The following is a 25,704-nucleotide window of genomic DNA, read 5'->3' as shown; positions in this document are numbered from 1 at the left end:
GGAGATGAAGATAAGGGAAGGGAGGGATGTTATAAGGAAGGGCAGATTGGTGATAAGTGTAATTAGATTTCTCGGCGTTTTGGGGTGGGGGGAGGGGAGAAATGGGGAGAAAATTTGTAACCCCCAAATTTTTTTGGAAATGAAAGTGGAAAACTTAAATAAATAAATAAATAAATAAATAAATAAATAAATAAATAAATAAATAAATAAATAAATAAAGAGTATCTACATAAGAGCTATGAAAAAACTGACTCACAGGCTTCAATATAGCAGTGCAACATTCCCTAGTGGCAGCTAAACCAGATTAATGTACTACTTAACAAAATACATAAATCTACCATTGAACATACAAAATGATAAGATGTGATCATCTAAATCACTGTGCAAACATCAGGTATCTTAATATACAGTTTAATGTCCACAGTTTCTTTTTGAGTTTGACAACATGGTCATTGTTGAGTTGTTTCTGACTCTGTGACCCCATTTGGGGTTTTCTTGGCAAAGGTCCTGAAGTAGTTGGTCATTTCTTTCTCCAGCTCATTTTACAGATGACAAACTGAGGCAAATGGGGTTAAGTGACTTGTTCAAGGTCACACAACTAATGAATGACTAAAGCTAGATTTGAACTGACAAAATTGCATCTTTCTGAAAAGGTCTGACACTGTATTCACTGCAACACCTAGCTGCCTCTTAACAGCACTGGTTGAATTTAAATGAACCACCTAATCCTTTTCTCTTATAGAAAAGCATTTGTTCAATCTTCTGCCATTACCTCAATTCAAGAAGACATCATTTGATGAATGGGTAGAAGTTTTTGTATCTTGACAAGTTGGATGAGGAAGAAATTAGTTCCATTGGGCCATATGTTCACTTGATTAGGTAGAGATATTTGAAATTCTCATTTAGATTTAAAGCCAAACAATGAAGTTAGCTAAATTGTTGTTTTTAAAATTTCTTGTACAGAAATGGTTAGAATGTATTCTCAGTTGTTTTCAATACAAAGAATATTTCAGTTGTATTATGTATATTATACCAAGAAAGAAAATTAATGCTTAATGACCTAGAGTTAATAAAAATTTAAGCCATGAAGATGCCAATTCTGCTCCTTTGGTTCCTACATCACCAAAGGTTCTTTCAACTTATGAAACTATGTCCAAAGACACTTAAATCAAAACATTTTTATTTATTTAGGATGATATTGTAAAAGATTTGAACAAGATAAAGCGGTTTGCATAGATTGAAAGCTGCATATCAATGAGATTGCCAGTACCCTGGGTTACAGAATTAAATCAGATACTGTAAATGAGTGAATATAAATAAAATAAATTGTCCTTTTGACATCTATTCTCTGAAGAGTTATAGCATAAAAAATCATTAGAAGGAACATAACTCAATTCTTAGCTTTCACTTGTTAAATCTTAATTCTCTATATACTTGAGATTTTATCTATATTTATGTGAAACTTTGATTTTAATTAGTTATCCCTCATTAATTTTAATATATTTAGTATGTGTTTTATAGTTATTACATGTATAAGTATGCATGTAAATATTTATTTTTATATATATTTATATAGCCAGAGCTGTGACATCACTAGTGTAAGACATTTTTATTAAGGAAACTCTCCAATTTTTTTTTCAAACCTATTACAGTGAATAAGTGAGCACTGTGGGAATTTTGATTGTCTATATCAGAGGTCTCAAACATGTAGCTGGTCCACCAACATTCCCAGTTTCAGCCTAAATCAGATTAAAAGGGAATTGGGAAATATTTAACAAAATAAATAAAATTACAATAAAAAATAAGTAACACTACAATTTAAAATTAAATCAATTTGTACCCATAAGGATCATTATTTAAGGATTGGTAGCCTTGCTCCTATTTGAGTTTGACATCACTGGTCTATCTTTTAATCTGTGTGATAAGGATGTAGTCTACAATGCAACAGTATTGTTGAAACTCCAACTGATCTTTATTACCAGTTACACCAATTATGTCATTTAACGTACTGAATAACTGAAAAAAACTTAAAATATTTCACTAGTGGTCCCATAAGCTGAATATAAACAAATGTTGCACATTTTTTTTGGTGGAGGGAAGATGGTGATATCTTCAAATTATAAGGCATTAGGCTTGATATTATGTTGCTAAAATGGTTTGTGACAATTAAAAAAATGAGTTAATGATCTCAAATTGAGCACATACAATTCAATTAGAATGAGACTAATCTTATTTTCTTTTTTTGTACATGACTGTTTAGCAACTGAAATCTAAAATCAAATAAAATTGTTATATCCCAGTTTTGGCAAGGTATTTAACTAAGACTTTCATGATACTTTTATAAAAAAGCTAAAAGGGAACAAAGGAGGTTAGATAGACCACAGATAGATTCAGAATAGAGTGAAAAAAAGAGTAATAAGTAATTCTATCAAACCAACCTGGAAAGAGAGAGGCAGCATGTTATGTCCTAATAATAGGTATATCCGTGCTTAATCCTCTGCTGTTCATTACTTTATTATCAATCACTGGCTTAAAGATATGTATGACATATTTACAAATTTGCAGATGACACAGAACTAGGAAGGTTTGTTAATTTTGGATAATAGTCAATATTTTAAAAGATCTCAACAGGCCAACCTAATAACATTAAGTTTAATAGAGATAAATATAAAAGCATACAAACTGGTTCAAAAAAATGATTGTACAAATATGGGAAGGGAGAACTGTGGATAGACAATAGGTAATGCCATTGACAGATGACATAATATTTATAAAACCTTTTAGTTCAGTGCCTTGCATATAGCAGGCCATATATATATATATATATATATATATACTTATTCCCTTGTGAATAGTTCATGTCAATTGCCCAGTGATGAGATTGATGATAGAAATATTTCTTGATTTTACTTTTTAAATTTGTTCAGGACCTGTGATTACATTTGTTCCTCTAACAAAGAAATTTTTCTATCATTGCAAATCAAGAACTTGTCTTTTGAATTTTAGTTTCATAGAGTCACCTGCAGAATTGAAAGTTTAAGTAATTTGTCCATAGTAACACAGCTGGTATGTATCAAATGAAGGCTTAGAACTATTAGTTTCCCTGAGTTCAAGTCCAGCCATCCCTACTCTATACTGTCTCTCAGTTCATGTCAACTTACATATTAACAAAATAGAAAAGGCATAACTACAAAGTAGTTCATACAAAAATTTCATTTAGAAGAGGCATCTGATTGCATCAGAATCAAGATTGAGGAATAAAAGCAGGGAATTTCCGAGCTCTTCCCCAAAGCCTTCCAAATACCAGTAAAAAATGACTCTAAACAAATTAAAGAGCTACAGAACCCACAAAATGACAGAGTAAAACAAATTCTTCACCCAAGTCAATGTGGAAAATTGACGGGAAGGGTCTTCAAATTGCACAGGGAACACAGCACAGTCCTGTGTGGGCTGCATGGACACAAACCAACCAGAGCTGTGGCAGTTTCCTGACTTTCCATCCTACAAAGGCAAAAACAATCAGTGGGAAAACTTTGTGGGACCTGGGTGAAAGAGGAAAGTATAGTCCTAAGGCAATGTGGGGGGTGGCAGCCTTGGACGCAGTAGCAGCAACAGCAGATGGCAGATCAAGCAGCTGATGCAAAATCAGTGAAACCTGAGATAGTACAACCACCCCCACCCACACCCTCACTAGAAGCAGAGCTCAATCTTGATAAAGAGTTAGAAGGTCAAGTGCTTTTCTGAGAAGATGACTAACATTGTAAAAAAACTAAGACTATAGAATCTTTGGTGACAAGGAAGGCCATAAAAACAAAGGGCTGTGGAGTCAAAGCTCCTGTATAAAAGCCTCCAATAGGAATATGAATTATTTGCAGGCCACAGAGGAACTCAAAAAGGATTTTGAAAATCAAGTAATAAAAATAGAGGATAAATGGCATAGATAAATGAGCGTGACCCAAGAAAATCATAAAAAATGAGTCAACAGCATGCTAAAGCAGACCCTGAAAAATACTGAATCAACCAATTCTTTAAAAAATAGACCAACCCAGGTTGAGCCAAGATGGTGGAGTAGGAGAGATGTGCTCTAGCTCTACCCCCAAAGCCCATGAAATACCTGTAAAAATGACACTAAGCAAATTCTAGAGTAACAGAAGCCACAAAACAACAGAGTGAAAGAGATTTCCAACCCAAGACAGCCTGGAAGTCCAACAGGAAATGTCTATCATTCTAGATCAAAGCAGAGTGGACAAGACTAGACTAAGCTTCTAGTCTCAGAAACATGGGTAACAGCTGCGGTTCCCAGATTTCTCAACCCACAAAGGCCAAACACAGCTTCAAAAGTCAGTAAGAAACTCTTTCACTTGAGTGAGCAGGGAGCAGGGCGTGGTGTTAGCTCTGGAGCCAGGGCAATGGAATTGACTGCAGCAACATTCCGTTTGGAGCGCTCAGCCTAAAGACCATGGGGAAATCAAAATGTTGATCTGGATATTAGCCCTAAATGTGGCCCTGGGCTGAGGTCGAGCACTGGCTGATGGAGTTGGAGGCAGTTGTGGAGAGGGAATCCTACTCGCAGATTCTGGGCAAAAAATCTTGCTGTTTCTCCCAGACCAGAGCCCAAGTCAGGAGAAGACTTGAGAACTTACAGTTCCCTAGAGTAAACCATGCACTTGACAAAGGACTCAAAAGTCAAGTAGCTGGCTGAGAAATTGCCGAAAAAAGGAGGAAAAATAAGACTACAGAATATTTCTTTCCTGGTGAACAAGTACTTTCCTCCATCCTTTCAGATGAGGAAGAAGAAATCAGAGGAAGATATCAAAATCAAGTTTCTACATCCATAACCTCCAAAATAAGTAGGGAGAGGTTTCAGGTCATGAAAGAGCTCAAAAAAGATTTTGGAAATAAAGCAAGAGAAGTGGAGGAAAAATTGGGAAAAGAAATGAGAGTGATGCAAGGAAATCATGAAAAGTGAGTCAATAGTTTGCAAAAGGGGATCCAAAAAACTTCTGAACACATTTAAAAATAGACTAACAAATGGAAAAAAAGGTTCAAAAAGCCAATGAGGAGAAAATTTCTTTTAAAAGCAGAACTAGCCAAATGGAAAAGGAGGTTCAAAAGCTCACTGAAGAAAAGAGTTCTTTAAAATTTAGAATGGAGAAGATGGAATGTAATGACTTTATGAGAAACTTAGAAATTACAAAACAAAACCAAAAGAATGAAAAAATAGAAGACAATGTGAAATATCTCATCGGAAAAACAACTGACCTGGAAAATAGATCCAGAAGAAACAATTTAAAAATTATGGGACTCCCTGAAAGCCATGATCAAAAAAAGAACTTAGACTTCATCTTTCATGAAATTATCAAGGAAAACTGCTTTGGTATCCTAGAATCAAATGATAAAATAAATATTGAAGTATTCCACTGATGACCTCCTGAAAGAAATCTGAAAAGAAAAACTCCCAGGATTATTGTAGCTAAATTCCAGGGTTCTCAGGTGAAAGAGAAAATGTTGCAAGTAGCCAGAAGGAAATAATTTGAGTATTGTGGAAATACAATCATGAAAACACAAGATCTAGCAGCTTCTACATTAAAGGATCCAAAGGACTTGGAACAGGATATTCCAGGAGTCAAGGGAACTAGGATTAAAACCAAGAATCATCTACTCCGCAAAACTGAGGGAAAAAATGGACGGTCAATGAAATAGAGGACTTTCAAGCCTTTTTGATGAAAAGACCAGAGCTGAATAGAAAATCTGACTTTCAAACACAAGAATCAAGAGAAGCATGAATAGAGAAACAGAACAGAAAATTCACAAGGCACTACTAAAGTTGTACTCTTTGCATTCATACATGGAAAGATAATATTTGCAACTTTTGAGACTTTTATCAGTATATAGTTGAAGGAATTATATACATATGGAGAGAGGGCACAGGGTGAGTTGATTAGGAAGGAATGATTTCCAAAAAAAAAAAATTAAGGGGTGAGAGATGAATATATTTGGAGGAGAAAAGGAGAAATGAAATGGGCCAAATTATCTCTCATAAAATAGGCAAGAAAAAGCTTTTTTAATGGAGCGGTAAAGGGAGAGGTGAGAGGGAAAAAGTTAAGCTTACTCACATTTGGCTTAAAGAGAGAATAACATGCACACTCACTTTGATATGTAAATCTATGTTATACTATATGAAATTACGGGAAAAGGGGATAAATGGGGTGTGGGGGGATGATAGAAGTTAGGGCCAATGGGATGAGGGAGTAAGAAGTGAACACTTTTGGGAAGGAACAAGGTCAAAAGAGAGAATAGATTAAATGGGGGGCAGGATAAGATGGTGGGAAATATAGTCTTTCAAGACAGGACTATTATGGAAGTCTTTTGAATAACTACACATGTATAACTCATATTGAGTTGCCTGCTTTCTCAGTTGGGATGAGTGGGGACAGAGGAACGAAGAGAAGTTGGAATTCAAAGTTTTAGGAACGAATGTTGAGAATTGTTTTTGCATGCAACTGGGAAATAAGAAATACAAGTAACAAGGTATAGACATTTGTCTTGCCTTACAAGGAAAGAGAGAAGATGGGGATAAGGGAAGGGAGGGGTGTGGTTGAAAGGAGGGCAGATTGGGGGAAGGGGTAATCAGAATGCACAAATTCTTGGGGTGGGAGCAAAGGAGAGATGGAGAGAAAATTTGGAACTCAAAATCTTGTGGAAATGAATGTTGAAAATTAAAAATAAATACATAACATTTTAAAAATAGTAAAAAAAAAAAAATAGATCAACCCAAACGGCAAAAGAAGTCCAAAAATCCAACGAGAAGCGTGCCTTAAAAAGCAGAATTGGTCACATGGAAAAGTAGGTCCAAATGCTCGTGAGGGAAACTAGTTCTTCAAAATTAGTATGGAGCAAGTGGAAACAAATGACTTTATGGGAAATTAAGAAATCAAAAAATGTAACCAAAAGAATTTTTAAAAATGAAGACAACTTGAAATATCTCATTGACAATATCACTGACCTAGAAAATAGATCCAGGAGAAATAATTTAAAAATTGTTGGACTGAAAGCTATGATAAAAAAAAAAAAGAGCTGAGACATTAACTTTCAAGAAATTATCAAGGAAAACTTCTCTGATATTCTTGAACCAGAAAGTAAAACAGAAATCGAAAGAATCCATCGATCGCCTCTGGAAAGATCTACTAAAAGAAAAACTCCTAGGCTTATTGTAGTCAAATTCTTGAGTTCCCAGATCAAGGAGAAAATGTTTTAGGCAGCTAGAAAGAAAAGATTCGAGTACTGTGGAAATACAATCAGGATAATGCAAGACCTAGCAGCTTCTATTTTAAGGGATTGAAGAATATGAAATTCTGGAGGTCAGGGGAGCTAGGATTAAAACCAAGAATCAACTACCCAGAAAACTGAATATAATCCTTCAGGGGGAAAATGAACATTCAATGTAATACAGGACTTTCAAGCATTCTTGATGAAAAGGCCAGAGTTGAATAGAAAATTTTTCTTTCAAATACAAGAATCAAGAAAAGAATAAAATGGTAAACAGGAAATAGAAATCATGAGAAACATTAAAATTGAACTGTTTACTTTTCTACATGGAAAGATGATATTTGTAACTCGTGAGACTTTTCTCAGTTTTAGGGTAGTTGGAGCAGATGATAGATAGACAGACAGACAGATAGATAGATGAAGAGATAGATGGTACATGGTGCGTTGAATATTAAGGGATGATATCTAAAAAATAAAATTAGGGGTCAGAGAGGAATATAGTGGGAAAAGGAGAAAGAGAGACATAGATTAGGGTACATTACCTCACAGAGACAGGAAAAAGGTTTGACAATGGAGGGGAAGAGAGGATAGGTGAAATGGAATGAGTGAGCCTTACTTTCATTAGATTTGGCTGAAGAGGGGAATAATATACACATTCAATTTGGTATCTTACCTTACAGGACAATGAGAGGAAGGAGACAAAAGGGGCCATGATTAGAAAAGAGGGCATATTTGGAGAGGAAGTAGTCAGAAGGAAACCGTTTAGAAAAAGGACAAGGTGAAGGGAGAAAATAGGATAATTGTGGAACCAGATAGAATGGAGGGAAATACAGTCTTTTACAACATTACTATTTTGGGGGTGTTCCTGAATAACTATATATTCATAATCTATATTGAATTGGTTACCTTCTCAATGGGGATGGGCAGGGAGGGGAGAATGGAGAGAATTAAGAACTAAAAGTTTCAAAACAAATGATAAATATTGTTTTAACATGCAACTGGGAAATAAGATATACAAGCAATGTGGTATAGAAATCTATCTTGCCTTTTAGGAAAGTAAAGGGGAAGGAGATAAGACATGGGAATGATAAAAGGGAGGGTAGACTGGGATAAGGGGTAATCAGAATATCTTAAGGGGGTGAGATTGGGACAAAATTTCGAAGTCAAACTCGTGGAAATGAATGTTGAAAACAAAAACAAAATTAAATCTTAAAAAAAAGAAGAGGTATTTTACCAATCCTGATTAGTCAAAGGAAAAAAAATACCATATTTTACTGCATAATCATCACATATTTTATGCCAATTTTTTATGAAAAAAGTGGGGTGCAACCATTATGTGAAACCATATAAAATTTGTTCTGGTATTACCAAAAATTCATTTATTACTAAACTGTGTCACTGTCAGACAAACTGTATGATTTAGGTAGTATGATAAGATGAAAGTGTTACCATATCATATGACTTATTCATGACAGCGTTGCCTGCAAGTCCACTCCTCTTGTTCTGAGGGCTTTTCATTGGAGTGAGTGGGAATACTGTTAATATTGCAGTGCTCCAAACAAGCCATACAAGTCAGCTTTCAAAAATATACTGACAATACAAATGGGTTTAGAATTTTAGGCTCATGTCTCACAGTGCAAGAGAGATGAATGTGTATCTATAAGCTACTGGAGAATGTATTGTTTTATATGATGGGTTAATAAGCAATTATTAAATTATATGTTGAACATAGAAGGATTTATTTAAGGGTAATTATGGACAAATGTTCACTATGAAGATATTTTCACTAATTTTCGCCACCTATTAACATAAGGAATTACCCCCTATCCTGACCAAGAATTTACGGAGTTGAATGGATTTAACATCACTGTTACAAGGGAAATTTTGATGAGGGAGGCCTTTTGGAACCCCTTAAATAGTGCTGACTATGGCTGTACCCTAGTGTAATGGAAAGAAAATTGAATTTGTAGGCAGAAAATGTTTGAATATATATTCTATTTAATACTTTTTGTTTCATTTTAGCAAGTCACTTCCTACATCTAGGTCTCCTTTTCTTTTCTAGGGAATATTTAGAATGGGTAGTCAACAGGGTAGTCCCAGCTCTCATATCTTATGATACCTCTTTCCAGTTGAAGACACATATCCACTCTTACTTTTGAAAACCAAATGGATCATTCTTTACTAAACTGAATTGACAAATAAAATTTCTCCATTTTTCTCCCCCCCTTTCCTTCTAGCTTTACTCCATTTTATTTGTTTTCCCTTCCTCCATTCCTTTTTTCCCCTTTCCTTCTTGTAAAGGAGAGTGAGTTAGACAGAAAAAAATCAGATTTTTTCTTGTATAGACATTTAGACTTCAAGTAGACCAGGAAGAATCTATTGATGTGATTTTAAGAACACAAAGACAAAATGTGTATGAAAGAATGATGAGGAACATTTTTGGCAACCTGATCTATCTGGCCTTAGAAAGTTTCAGGCCAATTCTTGAAGCCAGTCATTAGTGACTTTAAGGTTTCTGATTACCAAAGAGTAAGAATCACCTCCATGCCATGAATGTATTTTCTTCCCCTGACAAGTAAACTAAAAGCTCAGAAATAGAAACCCTTTGTTCTCTTGTCAGCATGGGTTAACTACTACTATTTCAAGAGTTTTGAGAAGCAACATTAATGCTTTCCAAAGTGTATACTGTGTGGTAAGATGAAAGTCAATTTAGTTGTTTACTAATCTCAGCTTAAGGCTCTGCTGTGCAGTTTCTTACAGATGAAATGACACTAAGGGGAAAATGGTGAGATGTCCTAATGAAGTAACCCAATGTCTGATTTCTTTCATAGAGTAAGAGCTCATAGAGTTTGAATCACAGTCTGGAAAGGGCAAAGTGAACCCTAGCCTCATGATAAATGAGAAAGTAGGCTTATTTCCATGTAAAGCCATTAATTTATTCTGTACTTATGAAATTCCAACTGTTTGCCCAGTCTTTTCACAAGGGCAGTACAAAACAAACATGACATATATTCTTTGCCTTCAAAGAGCTCATAAACTAGCAAGAAAGGCAGCGTGTATATGTGTGGAAACATTTCAGTTTTAATATTAGAGGTACAGATAATAATAGCATTTCAGAGAAGGTAATCATTGTATTCTGGAATGGACAGAGAAAGCCTTGCCAAAGAGGTAGATTTTCACAGGGCCTTCAAGGATGAGTGTAGAATCTCTTACCCTTTTCCTACCGAACTTTTTACCTCACTGATCCACAATAAAGATCTCTTTCTGTCTCACTGTTCCACATTAGCTTCATACTCACATTTAATTTCAAAATCCCCATACATGGTCTCCCACAAAGAGTCAGACACAACTAAACAACAACAATATTTGATGTCTTTACAGTTAGGCATATAGTTTCTTAATTGATTGATCAATTGATTCTTTTGTCTGACTCAGAGATGATTCCAACTGTTCAGTCTTTAGGAATTGAGGTAAAAATTATCCCTGTCATACATAGTCCCTGCTTTCTGATGCATAAAGGAAAAAATGACTAACAGGAAGAAAAATAGTTTGTTCATCACTTTAAATTTTCCAAAGTATTTTCCTTAAAATAATCATGTAAAAAATAGTGCCAGCATTATTTTCCTGTGACAAGTACAGGGTAACTCTCATTAGCCACTTAGGCTAGAAAACTATGAAGCTGATGAAAGAGGGGCTGCTGCATTGTCTAATGACCAGTTAATTGCAATTCTCTCAAAGTTGCCAAGTCCATTTTATTGCCAGTAATATATTGCAAACACTTCCAATTTCAAATGAAGCAAAGTTGACCTTCCTTCAGGAAGATATTTCATAAAGCATTAACCTTCCCTGCAAGAAACTTGCTCTGACATTCTCTGTCTGACTGGTTTCATTCCATCTCTCTGAATTATCACTCCAAGTGTCACTAAATCCAACTACTGCATCTCAAAGTTATTTATATTACTTTAAGTTGCCTTCCCATACTTCCTCCTAAACTATTTTGACTCAAGCTACCCAGTGTTATTGATATGCAAGAAAAGATAAAATTATGCATAAAGAATAGCAGAGTTATCTCTCTTAGAGAAAGAGAGCTAGCCTAAAGCCAAGAAGACTAGCTTTCGAATCTCACTTTTGACACATACTCATTGTAAGATCTAGAGTCATCTAATGTCTTGGTGTTCTAGACAACTTTTAGTTCTAAAAGTTATCAACAACACAGAAGATTACTAAGCCAAAGGGCATAGCATAGTACTGTCCTTGTAGAATCATGTCTCTTTCTCCCATTCTCTAATAGCCTCCATCCTTTTAAGGTTGAGATAGAGTAACTTCCACTCTCCTTCACTGGAGATATACAGAAATTAATTCTGCTATTCCTTCTGAGAAAGATGAGAGCTTTAGTGTCTGATTCAGAGCTAGCTTATCTCTTAGATTTTTTGGGTCCAAATTGGGCCCAAGGATCACAATTTATCTAGACTTGACTTTGACCTTTAGTCTTTGTGGTATGCATTCACTAGCAATGAACCCCAGTCTGTTTTTCTCATTCATCGCAGTTCATTTGCTGATCTGCTCTTAACTTGTCTTCCAAATTCCCTCAACAATAATTTTCAGATGACCTGAGTCCATCCATATAATTAGCTAGTCTTGATACCTGAGCACCAGAACATATTTCCAACTATCTTCTGATATTTTTGTCCTAACATTTTCTTTATCCACTCTAGAGAGAGGGTGTTCTGAAAGAAAATTTACTTATGCAGGATGCTGATTTAATTCAACTCAATTAAATATTGCTTAAGCACTTTCTGTTCACCAAGAAAGTAACCTTCTATAGTCTTATTTTTTTCCCCTTTTGGGGGCATTTTCCCCCACCAGTTACTTGACTTTTGGGTCCTTTGTCAAAAGTAGGGTATACTTTGGGAATCTCTAAGATCTCAGCTCCTCCAAGGTGGCACAATCAAGCATGTATTGGTCTGGGTGCAGAGAGGGATTTTTGTGCCCAGAATCTTAGCAGAGGTTCCTCTCCACAGCCACCTGGCCTCCAATTCCTCCAAGTCACCACTGGGGGCTGATTTTCAGGTAAGCTGAATGGGCAGGGTGACCATTCAGTGTGAGACAAAGACCAGCTCCCCCAAGGGCCTCTACACAAGGTGGAGGCAAGAATCAGCTCCTCAGTGCCCCCAGGGTTTTTACCCTCCAACTATGTATGTGGATGCTGTACTTGAAATGTGGCCTCTGAGGCAGTTGCCTGCTGCTAGAGCTATGGGAAGGCCCATCTCCCTTCCTGGCCAGATGAAAAAAACCCATTACTGACCTTTGGTACCTGTGGGTTGAGGGATCTGGGAACTGCTGCTACTGGGTCAGGGGTTTCTGTGGCTAGAGATTCCACCTCCGAGGGCTATTCCTGAGCTGCTCCAGGAAGTTAAGGCTCGGCTGGGCTCCACTCCACGTCCAGTGCAACAGATGTTTCCCATGGGCCTTTCAGGTCACCCTGGGCTGGAAATCTGCTCCACTCTGTTTTTCTCCACTTCTGCTGCTCCAAAATTTGTTGAGAGTCCCTCTTTACAGGTATTTTATGGGCTGTGTGGGGAAACCCTGTGTGTATGTGTCTTTCTACTCCACTATCTTGACTCCATCCCCACAATCAAGGAATTTTTTAAAACTTTATCATAAACGTTCTAGTGCATGAAGTTTTGGGTATATTGTAGTATAAATACTAATTATTTTCTTCTAACCAATTCCACTCAAATCATGAGTTATTATTATTAAGCACAGTTTAAGGTACTCTGTTGGATACTTGAAGGGGTGGAGATTTAATAAAAATTCGCATTATACAACTCCTTTCAAAGGGCATCGCTTACAACCTTGTAAAGTAGATAATCCACTTTGATTATTTCTTTTATCTAAAATAGGATGAAAGGCTATCCAGTCTGAGATATTTGTAGTAGCTATTTTATATTAGTACCCATGATAGAGAAAGATGGAGAAAACATTCAGGGTTGCTGGCTAAAAGACAGTAATTGTTAACAAGGCAACCTTAGTATTTTATTTTCCCCCTCTAAGTTGTTTCTACTTAATGAAACTATTTCAGATAAAGCAATGTTAGTGATGACACTGAATTACACAATTTCAAGGGACATTTACATTACCTACTCCACTTAACCCACTTAATTTATAAAGGAAAAAAACTACTTGATTCTAGGTAGGCAGTATCAGCAAAACATTTGGCAAAGTATTTAATGTTTTACATATGGAAAAGATGGGAAAATTTAGGGTAAAAATTATTTACTTCGGTAGCTTCACACAATTGACAGAATGACAGGAAACAAAGAGTAGTCAATAATGGATCAATATCAGGGTGGGGAGGAGGTTTTCTGTGTAGTGTTCCAAGGATCTGTGCTTCATTAACCTATCTGATATTTATAATCTATAGCTTGCATAAAGGTAGATTCCTATTAAATTTTCACAGATATGGGAGTTGTAACTTACCGTTTTCAGTAACTGTTTGCATAACTTACTGGTATGTATTTTTTTGAAAGACTTATTTAGGTTAGATTGTTTGGCCAAATCAAATTTCACTGAAATAAATGTAAAATTATACTTATGTTCAAGAAGTTCCCTTCACAGAGGCAAAATTGAGGAGGCACTACTAGACAACAGTTCCTGTGAAAAATAAGGATTTTAGTTTAAGACAAGCTCAATAAATATGAATTGATAATATGATGAAAGTAAAAAAAATCTAATGCCATATAGGGCTGCATTAAGGAACATATAAATATCTAGGACTAGGTAGGTGTGTTCTCAATTCTAGTCAGGAAATATCTAGAGTATTTTAATCAGTTCTGCTTACCATGTTAGAAAGGACATTGAAAAACTTTAAAGCACAGCCAAGATGTTAAAGGACCTCAAGTTCTTGACTTTACAGTCTAGCTGTGGAAGACAACATATACATATGTTGGTGTAAACAGGTATATAGATAAAACAAACACAAAGTGATTTTGAGGAGAGAGCTGTGCTAAGTAATCAGACCAGGAAACATTTTGTAGTGGAAGAAAAAGCTGAACTGATTTTTTAAAGAAACTAGGGGTTCTAAGAAGCAAAGTTAAGAAAAGAGTCAATTCTCCACATAGAGGATAACAAAAATTTCCTGGAGAAAGCCCAAACTTATAGTGAAGAACACATTATTAAATAATTAGGGTTAACATTTTGAAAATTGGGAAATATTATGTATGAGTTTAGTTTTTGTTGTTATTGTCTAGATTCAGAAAAGCAATGGAAAAAATGTTAATAATGAAGATTAAACTTAAAAGTGTGTCATATGTAGTTTTTCTTTTTTCAGAATGGTAATTGTTAAACGTTTGCTGGTACACAGCTGGACTGGACGGTCTGGCTGGGATGGGAGATGAATGAGGAATACAAGGAACAAAAGACCAACTTTGTGGAAATGTAGATTACAAGAAGTTAAGCAATATATAATTATTCTGAAAAGATAGGTTAGATTCAGACTGTGAAATACCTTAAAAGTCAAACATATGTTTATAACATATAGTGATATCTTAGTGGTAATGGAGAACTCTGGGAGTTTACCAAACAAGGAAGTTATATGATCAAGAATATACTTTAGGAATATCACTTTGCCAAATGTAAGCAGACTCCATTTGGGCTAATATTTAAGTCAGGGAGACCAAAAAGTAAACTATTGCAATAATCTTGGAGATAACTCTAATCAATACAATAATCCATGACATTTCCGAAGGACTCATGAGGAAATATGTCATCCGGAGAGAGAACTGATTAATTCTAAGTGAATGTTGAAGTATGTTTTTCAACTTTCCTTATTTTTCTTGCTTTTTTTTTGCAACATTGCAAATATGGAAGTGTATTTTGCAGGATTTCACTTGTGTAATGGGTAGGATGTTGTTTGAGATAGATGGAAAGAGAATTTGGAAATCATGGCCTTTTTTGTAAATGAGTGTTTATATCAAAAAAGAAAAGAATATTTACCAAAAGAAAACAGGGATAAGCATTTTGTTCAAAAGATTCACTCATGGATGCCCTCTATATTTCACTTTGTCAGTTTCCAGAAAAATTTGAATTTATATTGTATTAATGAATTCACATTAATTTTATTTGACTAAAATATCACAAAGTGTTTTTAAGATACACACCAAAAAATAGTCTTTGAGATGGGCTACGAGTGAAAGAATCATATGCAAAAAGAGAAAAGAGGCATTAAGCAAGTGTATATGAAAGCAAGAAGATGCTTAAAAAAGCAGGGTTATCAAGAAGAGGATAGTGAAGGGAAACCACGTATAAATAAAGGAATTTGCACTAATGAGGGGGTAAGAAAATCTCCCCTGACCAAAGGGGAGGCTAAAGAAATCATCATAAGGATTTAGGAAGCTAAGTCATAAGTAATCTCTATGCGGGGGTAGTATTAGTCATGAGGAAAGAAAAAAAATGATTTGAAACAATTGTTACTAGGGATGAAATTGAAAGATAAATGACCCAACTTTTCTTAGTTAGTGGCAAAGCTGAGAATAGAACCTGCTATCCTGATTCCCTTCTATGGCTTTCCCAATTACACATTGAATGGCAGGTCCTTGTAATACAATCTTCAATACCTTTGGTTAAGGGATATCAAACCTGTAACAAGATATTTTTCTTTATTTTTTTAAATATTTGTATTTTATTTGTTTAGACAAAACAGATATGTCCCAAAGAACAAACATACCAAATCTTCTCCCTCCAAAAGAGTTAAAAGAGTGGTTTTGGCTGATAGTGTACATCACTTTCTTTTTTCTCTTTTTTTTTTTTTCCAAGAGAAAATTGTCTACTTCATTCTGCATTCTGATTCCTTAGTTTTTTCTCCGGATGTAAATGGCATTTTGTATCATGAGTCCTTTGGCAATGTTTAGGTCCTTGCATTGCTGTGAAGGGCTAAGTTTATCAGAAACAGTCCTCATATACTGTGGCTGTTAATGTGTATAATATTTTCCTGCTTTTGCTCACTTCATTCAGCATCAGTCCAGATAAGTCCTTCCAAGCCTCTCTGAAGTCTTCCTGTTCATTACTTCTTTTTTCTTTTTTTCTACTCTCAAAAATACATTTATTCACTCCAAATGGCATCTTACAAATGTGTAAAGGAAGTCCAAGGTACAAGAAGACATATATAGAAATACAGTAGTGATGGGAGCCCTCTTTCAGTTTTATGTAAGTCTAACAGAAAGATAATCATAAGGGAAATTATGGAAATGAAAAATTGCTAGAGAAATTTAGAGGTTAAAGAGCTTTGGCATCTTCTAAATGGTAATGTAAAACAATATACATACCCCCTAGTATCACAAAACCCTTTTACAAAAATTGATCATGAATAAGGGCACAGATGTATTAAAAACCAATACAAAAAAGGCAGAAAAAGCTAATCTATCCTTTATAGATTATAACATAAAACAATAATCATTGGTTCAAGACTCACAAATAAAAAATACAAACCAAAATGAAGACTTGAAAATAAGATTCTAAATAAGTAATCAAAGAACAAATCCCAAAAGCAAACAATAGCAATGTAAAGTAAAATGATCATGATGAAAAAACATATCAAAATTTCTGAGATGCAGCTAAAGTATTCCTTGGGAGAAAAATATCTTTACAAATCTATGTTAAACAAAATAGAAAAATATAAAATTAACTGGATAGGTGTGTTCAAAAAAATAGAAACACAACAAATAAAAATAATCAAAAAAGAAGAGATATTAAAATTTAGAGGTTAAAATAGATAAATTAGAAATAATAATTCCATAGAAATTACAAGCAAAACTAAAAGCTAGCTTTTTGAAAATATTAACAAAATTAATATATTCTTACATAATCTAAAATTTTAATAACTGATCAGAAAAATGAATCAATGAAATAGAAAATGAACAAGGAAAAGTCACAGCAACACCAGAAGAAATAAAGAATAAGAATAAAGACATTATATACAGTTATATGCTGAAAAAACTAAAACCAACAACAAAAAAACAAAGGAATACCTTCAAAAATACATAATACCCAAGAAGACCACTTGAAGATTTTAAATAACCCAATATCAAACTAGGAAATAAATTTAGTTGTAAAGGAATTGCCAAAGAGAAAAGAATCGCTTGTCCTGATGGATTAACAAAACAATTCTATCAAACTTAAACAAAAATGAATCATTTTATAATATATATCCTTAATCCTTTTCATGCTTCTCTCAATTCTTTTCTTGGAAAGTCACATTTTCTATACAGATATGGTCTTTTCCTGAATATGAATGATGGAAAGTCCTCTATATCATTGAATGACCCTTTATTCCCTTGAACTATTATATCAGATTTGCTGGGTAGGTGACTCTTGGTTTCAATCTCAGTTCCTTTGACCTCTGGAATATCCCATTCCAAGCCCTTCAATCCCTTAATATTGAAGCTGTCAGATCCTGTAAAACCCTGATTATATTTCCACAGTACTGAAATTGTTTCTTTCTAGCTGCTTGCAGTATTTTCTCCTTGAACTAGGAACTCTGATATTCTAGAGCCAGGAGGCAAAATAAATATTGAAAGAATCCACCCATCACCTCCTGAAAGAGATCCAATAGAAGAAACTTCTAGGAACTTTGTGGCCAAATTCCAGATGTCAAACAGTTAATGTTAGTATTTCATAATTTAGATTTTGGTCAGGTGAGGTTATTATTACCAGAAGACAGATTTTAATAAACTAAAAGTTGGAAGAGAAATGGCCCTGATTCCTGAAAAATATATTAAAAGAGTTTGGGCTTACATATCTGTAGACAAACATAAAAACTAGGAAAAATTAAAGCAAGTATAATACCATAACCATCATTGATCCTAAATAACAAAAACTCTCTTGCTCCTGGTTACCCATTAAAAATGTCTATTTAAATCAGCAATTTTAATTTTGTCTTACCTGTCTATGGAGCCAACTGATCCTTGTAAACATTTTCCCTTGTAATTTCTGGAATAAGCATCATACTTGGGGCAATTTCTTATGGGTTGTTTAGCTGTCATCATTTGTTCTCAAAGAGGACCAAAATGATATCACTATGGTCAAGTCAAGTTTCAATGTGTCCAACTGTGCCTGATCAGAGAAATGTGAGCTCAGAATACTCTACCACAAGTCAGGCACAGATAGATCATGTGAACATTTGGGGTGAATATTCTAGATTTGTACATCCTGCATTTCCTTTGGGCTGTTTCAATTCTGCTTTCCTCAGAGCATAATACGTTCTCTGATGTGGGCATGCCGTGCTAAGCATTCCAGTACCAGTGTCTCCTATGTTACCCAATCAATTCCGAAGTTCTTAGGAGTGCTTTTCTATTGCTTCTTCTGACCACCATCTGAACACTTGCCCTGTGTGAGTTCTCCATAAAACAGTCCTTTTGGCAACTGTGTGTTTTGCATTTGAAAGTGTTCAGCCCATCAAAGTTGCATTCTCTGAAGCAGAATTTGAATGCTTGACAGTTTAGCTTGCTTAAGGACCTCAGTATCTGGTACTCTTCCTACTACATTTACTTTCCTGGTGTCAAGTTACATAGAAAGATTGTGTATATAACACCACTAAAACCTGCTGGGAATAAGAAAATACAATTTGATATAGCCTAACACAAACTCTTACATTTGGCCTTCCAATAACTAACTGATGTAGTATAAAGAAAAATGTTTAAACCTCATGAAGTTAACTTTATTAACATTATGACTATAAGAAGAACAACAAATTAGAAACCTACAGTTCCTCATGAAATATCACTTGCTCTTTCTCTTTTTACTTGAAGCCAATATCTGATATGGATTATGCTATCTGTAAACTGATGGAAGAATTTTAAAATGCATCCATAACGGTCTGACTTATAAAAGGAGCTCCTCTGTGTCTTAAAAGGCAGAGACTTCAAAATAATGAAAAAAAATATGATCTAAAATGTTTTTATATATACTAGGAAAATTGTATATGCAAAATGCTAAATTCTATTTTGAAAACTTTAACCCATATCTGAAAATTTATCACCTTTTTGCCCTATTCCCATTTTCATGCTATATATTATCTTTATGTCATCTAGAAAAGAGATGATACCACGCAGCCCTGATATTACACATAAAATGCATAGTCATTAAAAAGAGGAATGGATGGCAAGCCTAAATAATTCATTCTCTTAATTGCTAGGAAAGGAAGTTGACCATAAACATTGGCCACAAATTCAGAATATTAGAAATTAAAATTAAAAATAGCACAAACTTTCATACTTACATCTCTCTCTCTCTTTCTCTCTCTCTCTCTCCCTCTCTCTTCACACACACACACACACACACACACACACACACACACACATGTACACACAACGTCCAAATATTCAATAATGCTTGGATGAGATTCAAGCTTCCAATAAATACTATAACAATAAAAATAGTTATAGGTTTATAAAAGGTTATAAGAACAAAATTTTCCCTACATCATACCCTTAAATTACTCTGCTTTAAATAATCTCATTTATTTGTTATCTTCTCCCATTAGAATATGAAATCCTTTGGAAGGAAATGTGAAGAAACATTCCAAATTTCAGTAAATGCTGAATATCCTTTGACATAGCTACAATACTAACAAGCATATTAGTGGGATCACAAGTGGAAAATGTTTACAAGGTCTTTTTGTATTGGCAAAAAGAACAAAGAAACAAATGGAGTGTCTCTCACTGAGAAATGGCTAAAATATTACAGTAGATTAGTCTGACAGATATTATTAAGTAATTATTGAGTGGACAGTACTAAACAAACATTAGAAGGCTTGTATGAACTTATGCAAAGGAAAGTGAGCAGAACTAGGAAAACACTGTATACAATGAAAATATTATAAAGGAAAAATAAATCTTGGAAAGAGCATAGAACTGTGGTCAAAGCAATGAAAATCATGAGCCCAGAATACAAACAATGAAACCTACGATGCACCTGTAGAGGGTGGATTTAAAATACAGAACTACATATACATTTTTGGACATGTGCAAAGAGAACATTTGTCTCTCTTGACTATATCTATCTATCTATATGTATGTATGTATATATATATTTGTTAAGAGGGTTTAATTTTTAATTTTTCTATGTTTTCTTTTTCTTTTGTAGTTTTTGTTTTTGATTCTGTGCTGTTATTTAATGGGGTGGAGTATAGGAAGGAGAGATAATAAATTCTTGCTAAATGGAAAAATATACAATGTTTATTCTTTAAAGAGCAATATGTGCTCCCTAAGGACAAAGATCCTATTTTTGCCTGTTATTTTATCCCCTGTGCTTTACTAAATACGAAGAATATTATTTTTCATTCTTTTACTTCAGATACTACCTCTTCTCCAGGTTAAATATCCACAAGTTTTTGAATAACTTTTGTAATACGTGTGATCTCCCATTTTCTCAACACCCTGAATAATCTATTTTAGATACACCAGCAGTGCCACACTATTTGGCTATTCAGCATAGTACTCCAGATGTAATCTGTAAAACCTCCCTGTAATTTCTACATTTTTTTCTCTATAAATGTAAGCTTAAATCAGAATAGATTTCATGGCTCTAATTTTACACTTTTGTCTCACATTTAGATTTAAATTCAACAAAAGCTCTCAGATTTCATAAATCAGTCAGTAAATTAATGTCTTAAGTGCCTACTTTGTGCCAGATATTGTGCTAAGCAATGAGAATACAAAAAGAAGAAAAAGGTAGTTCCTACCCTCAAGAAAGGCATAAACTAGTGAGAATCTACTGTTTGTCTATACTTCCCTGTTATGTACCTTGGACACTGATTTTTTGAACCACAAAATAAGGGTTAGTAAATTAAATGTTAAATAAGTTAAATTAAATTAAATTTTAAATATAATTTTATCTGAATTGTGTCTAGTACTTTAGCTTGTTGAGAACTTTTTTATCTTCGTTATGTTCTCTAATCTGAAATTTGTGTCATCTTCATACCTAAGGTTTCATTCAATTAAAAAAAAAAAGTACAAGGCCAAGGAGAATATCTTCATTCAATTTTGTATTGGGTCATTGATGAACACAATTTTAATCATTCAACTAGTTTTTGAATCTTGAATCAATCTAAGAAAACTATCATGAAGCCACCATATGTATCTTGTATTCAAGGATAATGTATGCAACTTTAATTTTTTTCTATAAAATATTCCATATGCATACACACCGACAAACACACATGTATATGTCATGGGTTCATATATACACACAAACATACATGCATACACTATATTCCCTTGATGTATTCATTTGCCACAGCTCAACATAACACTGAAAAAAACAGGGGACCCTAACTTCAGCTGCCTGAGGTTTGCTTTTGAGCACTCAGCACTTCATGGAATAAAAATGTTAAGAAACAAAAAGAAGATTTTGAAATTTTGGTCATTTCTCTTGGTGCAGAAACTAGATAGGAAGTAAGGGGACAGCTGTTTGGTGAATGACTCTTGATTTATGGTAATTGCTGAGCCCTTGTGGAAGCTGGGCAGTTTAAAAAAAAAAAAAAAAGGAAATTCGGTTCTTCTTGTGTGGCCTGTTCCATAGCTGAATATGTCACAATTTAAGTCTAATACTAATGCATAATAAAAGACAGTGTTCAGAGACAGATAGATAGACAGGTAGACAGAGTATTGATTTAACCTCGACCATGAACAAGATATTGTACAAAGCACTAGGCACACAAATACAAGCAACAAAGGCCACCTTATCCTAAAGGAGCTTAGCATTATAATGGAAGAAACCAATAAATAAAAAGGTATTAAAAAGTCAGGGGTGGCTTAAGTGGAGGCATAGCATGAAGGTGGCTTGGAAGTGTTATAATACCCAGACACTGGCAACAGAAAGCAAAAAATTCACCTATCAGAACTGAAAGATGCAGAGAAAGAGTAAAAGTTTCATGTTGGAGGGAGAGAAAAGGGATGACCACCATAGAATAACATATATGGTGTGGACATGATTATGAAGTAGAAGGGTGTGAAGCAAATTACACTGCCACAGATTTCTATGTTGATCATATTGCAGCTGTAATGTTGATTTCAGCTCTTGATCCCACATTGTAGAAAATGTAATAAGTATTCATAGGAAATAAGCTTAAGGAAGTCTAGATATAAAAAGGGGAGGATGGAATATTTGTCCTGGAAAAGAAAAGACTGGATTTGAATCTTGCCAACAAGGAAGGATTGATTGGTGAGATAAAGAATGATACCAACTGGGAAGAGGTGTCTCCATTTTAGAATCTTTTTCCAGAGCTGCACAAGAAAATAAGACATGATTAGACATTTACCCAAACTTTTAGGAGAGCAAATTTTAAAAGGTTCAGAGAAAAGATAGGTAAGATCCCATGTGCTATTAAATGTATTTTAAGAACTGTCAGACCATGGAACCTGGGAAGCTCTCCCTCCTAAAATTCTTAAGACTCTAAAAGATACAATTCCAGTGATGGAGGAGAGGGAAAGTTATCTCAAAGACTGGTGTAGGTAAAGAACTAATAAAAGAACTTATATTTTTGAAAGAGTTAAAGAAAGGGCAGATAACTGAAGATGAACACAAAGTCAAGAAAATGTTCTATAAGAAGAGGAAACAAAAATCCTGTATAATGGAAAGTTCATGACAAAACAAGTGATAAAGAGTATCACAGAAGATAAACTACCCAATTTGATTAAATAAAATTAAAATGTTTTTGCGCAAACAATAACCAATGCAGTTAAATTTGGAAGAGCAACAGTCAAATGGGAAAAAATTGTAGAAAATTATCTACTGCTCCAAAACTTTGATATCTTTATCCTACCACCGTTTTTAAAGGATGTAAATTATTCTCAAATCATCCTAAAATAATAAGATATTTTCAAGGCCTAAATTTATAGATGGCAAGACTGAAAACTTCTTTTACCTAGTTGCTTAAGATATGGAGTTGATCACCAATTCAAATTAAAAAATAGTAAGCTCTTTCGTACTTGTATCATATTACAGAATCTGAACAATATTTTCATATTAAAATACTAGTACTGAAATGACAAAAATCTCTACTGTTCATCTGTTTTTATTATAGAAATTTGCTATGAGAGGGAAAAAGGAGAGAAGCATTTAATATCAAGATTGTGCTTTCAAGTTAATAGACTGATCTGATACAAGCATAACAAGGGAAAAACTTAGCTCTATTTGATTCTGGTTAAATGTCGTAATTAGCAGTCATTCATGCATCAAAATTCCCCATTGACATATTATCATACCAGGTTTAGAATTAACCAGGTGGGAAATTTTCCTTTTCAGAAGGAAAATAGCACAATTGAGATAATTAGTCAAAAAGATCCTACCTTTGCTTTACACAAGTCTATCATCTCAACTTTCCTAATCACAGTCATTCACCTGTAGGAGTTCTCAGACCACACTCCATTTGGAAAGCACAAGATATTTCCCTTCTATCATGGATTACTGACGATGAAAATTCAGACAATCATACTTAAAATCAAAACAAAGAACAGTATCAAATTATAATCCCAAGAGATTTTTATCTCAACTAGCAAAATTTCGTTAATCATAGTTTAGGGAAAAGTTATTATTATTTTTTTATGTTACAGTACCAATAGACAATAAGCACATATAAGGCCTTATTTATATTTTCTAGTCTAAATCTATTCTGGAACAGAAGTCAATCAGTTAGACACTAAGAACAACCATAATTTTGAGTTTCGCACGTACAGCATGAAAATTCACTCCAAAATTTCAGAAAAAAATGCTAACTACAGTAAGCTTTCAACCTTAATGGCCAGTTAATAACTAAGGGAAAAATGAAATCTTTGAATGTAAGGTCTATCATTTTTAGGTTGGGTAAAAGATATAACTTCAGTACATACTATTTATTAGCATATTATTATAAATAATGATCAAAAGTTGATTGCCAAAAAGACTATTTTATGGAGAACTCACATAGGGCTGGGGTGATCACATGGTGGCCAGAAGAAATGATACAAGGACACTCTTAAGGTCTTTCTCAAGAACTGTGGATTTGACTATGCAACATGGAAGACACCAGGGCAGGACTGCTCAGCATGGCATGCCCACATTGGAAAGAGTGCTGTGCTCTTTGAGCAAAGCAGAATTGAGACAGCACAAAGTAAACATAGGATGAGCAAATTTGGAGTATCCGTGTATTGATGTGATCAGCCACAGCTGAACACATTGAAATTTCACTTTATCATGGTGATGTCATGTTGGTCCTTTTCAAAGAAGAAGGGCAACAACATTATAAATGATGGTCAAATAACAATTATTCTAATAGGAGAACATATCTCACTTTAGATGAAACCATATTATAATTTCGTTTCAAGAAAAACTTCAAAAATCACTAATGACAACATTAAAAATCTCAATCTTCCTGAAGACTGAAGTGCTGCTAGCACTTCAAATTTTAGAGCCCACTGCTTTCAGTTAGTTTCAAAGACTCATGGTATCAGTCAAAAATTCTTATCACCCTACATGCCCTTTTAATGGTCCTTAAAAGGTAGAATTTTAGTGTGCTGTACTTCAAATAATTCCATTCTTAGAATTTCATTTCTATATTTTCTATTTGGTAAACATTATAACGTGATAAAATGTCTTCTGTCTGAAATTACTAAGGGGCATTTCTCTAAAAAGTTTCGCATGTCCTCCTTATTTCAATGGAATCAGCCTCTTTAAAACTCTTTTCAAAATGCCAAACATTTGACTTTTAAATCTTGCATTCACACTGTCAATGCAAAAAGACTCCAACATTCTTTAAATTTCCATTCGTGCTAGTCTTCTTTCTACATGCTTAAACTTTTTCTCATCTTCCATTGGACTTATCTTTCTTTTTATACTGCGATTCCTTATTTCTCTATACCTTCACTACATTCCTTAAATCAGTCTTATCTTATTGCCTAATCAACAGGCCTATTCCATGAACAGGCACTGCCTTACACTAAATGAGTACTTGCAAAGACCTTGGTCTACAGGGTCCAAGGTCTCCCAGTGCATCCTGGGCCATCTCCAGTCATCATGAGTAATATAAGGTCATTGGATTCAGATAGTTCTGGAGGAGAAATGTAGCTGGTGACCTGCACAGCCCTCCTTCATTCAAAACAAAGTCAAGTGCCAGTCATGTCATCATTTTTCTGATGGCATGGTCTTCTTCAGCAAAGAAGCATGACTGTGATCCTGTGAATAGATGCAGCTGGCTGAATGCCAGCTGGGTACCTCACCTCCTCCTCTCCTGTAAGCCTCTCCCTCCCCTTCCTTCTCCTCTCCAAAGGAAGTTAAATTTGGATGGTCAAAATTTGCCCAGTTGACCTTGATCTTATTGCCTCCTCTTCTCTCCTTCACTCCCTCCCCTCCCCTCCACTTCCCTTCCCTCTTCTACTCTTCCCTGTCTTGTATCAAAACCTT

Source organism: Notamacropus eugenii, chromosome 4, assembly GCF_028372415.1.
Source record: "Notamacropus eugenii isolate mMacEug1 chromosome 4, mMacEug1.pri_v2, whole genome shotgun sequence".
In the NCBI taxonomy this organism is placed as follows: domain Eukaryota; kingdom Metazoa; phylum Chordata; class Mammalia; order Diprotodontia; family Macropodidae; genus Notamacropus; species Notamacropus eugenii.
The sequence above is the reverse complement of the archived record's forward strand: the minus strand, read 5'-3'. Positions refer to the sequence as shown.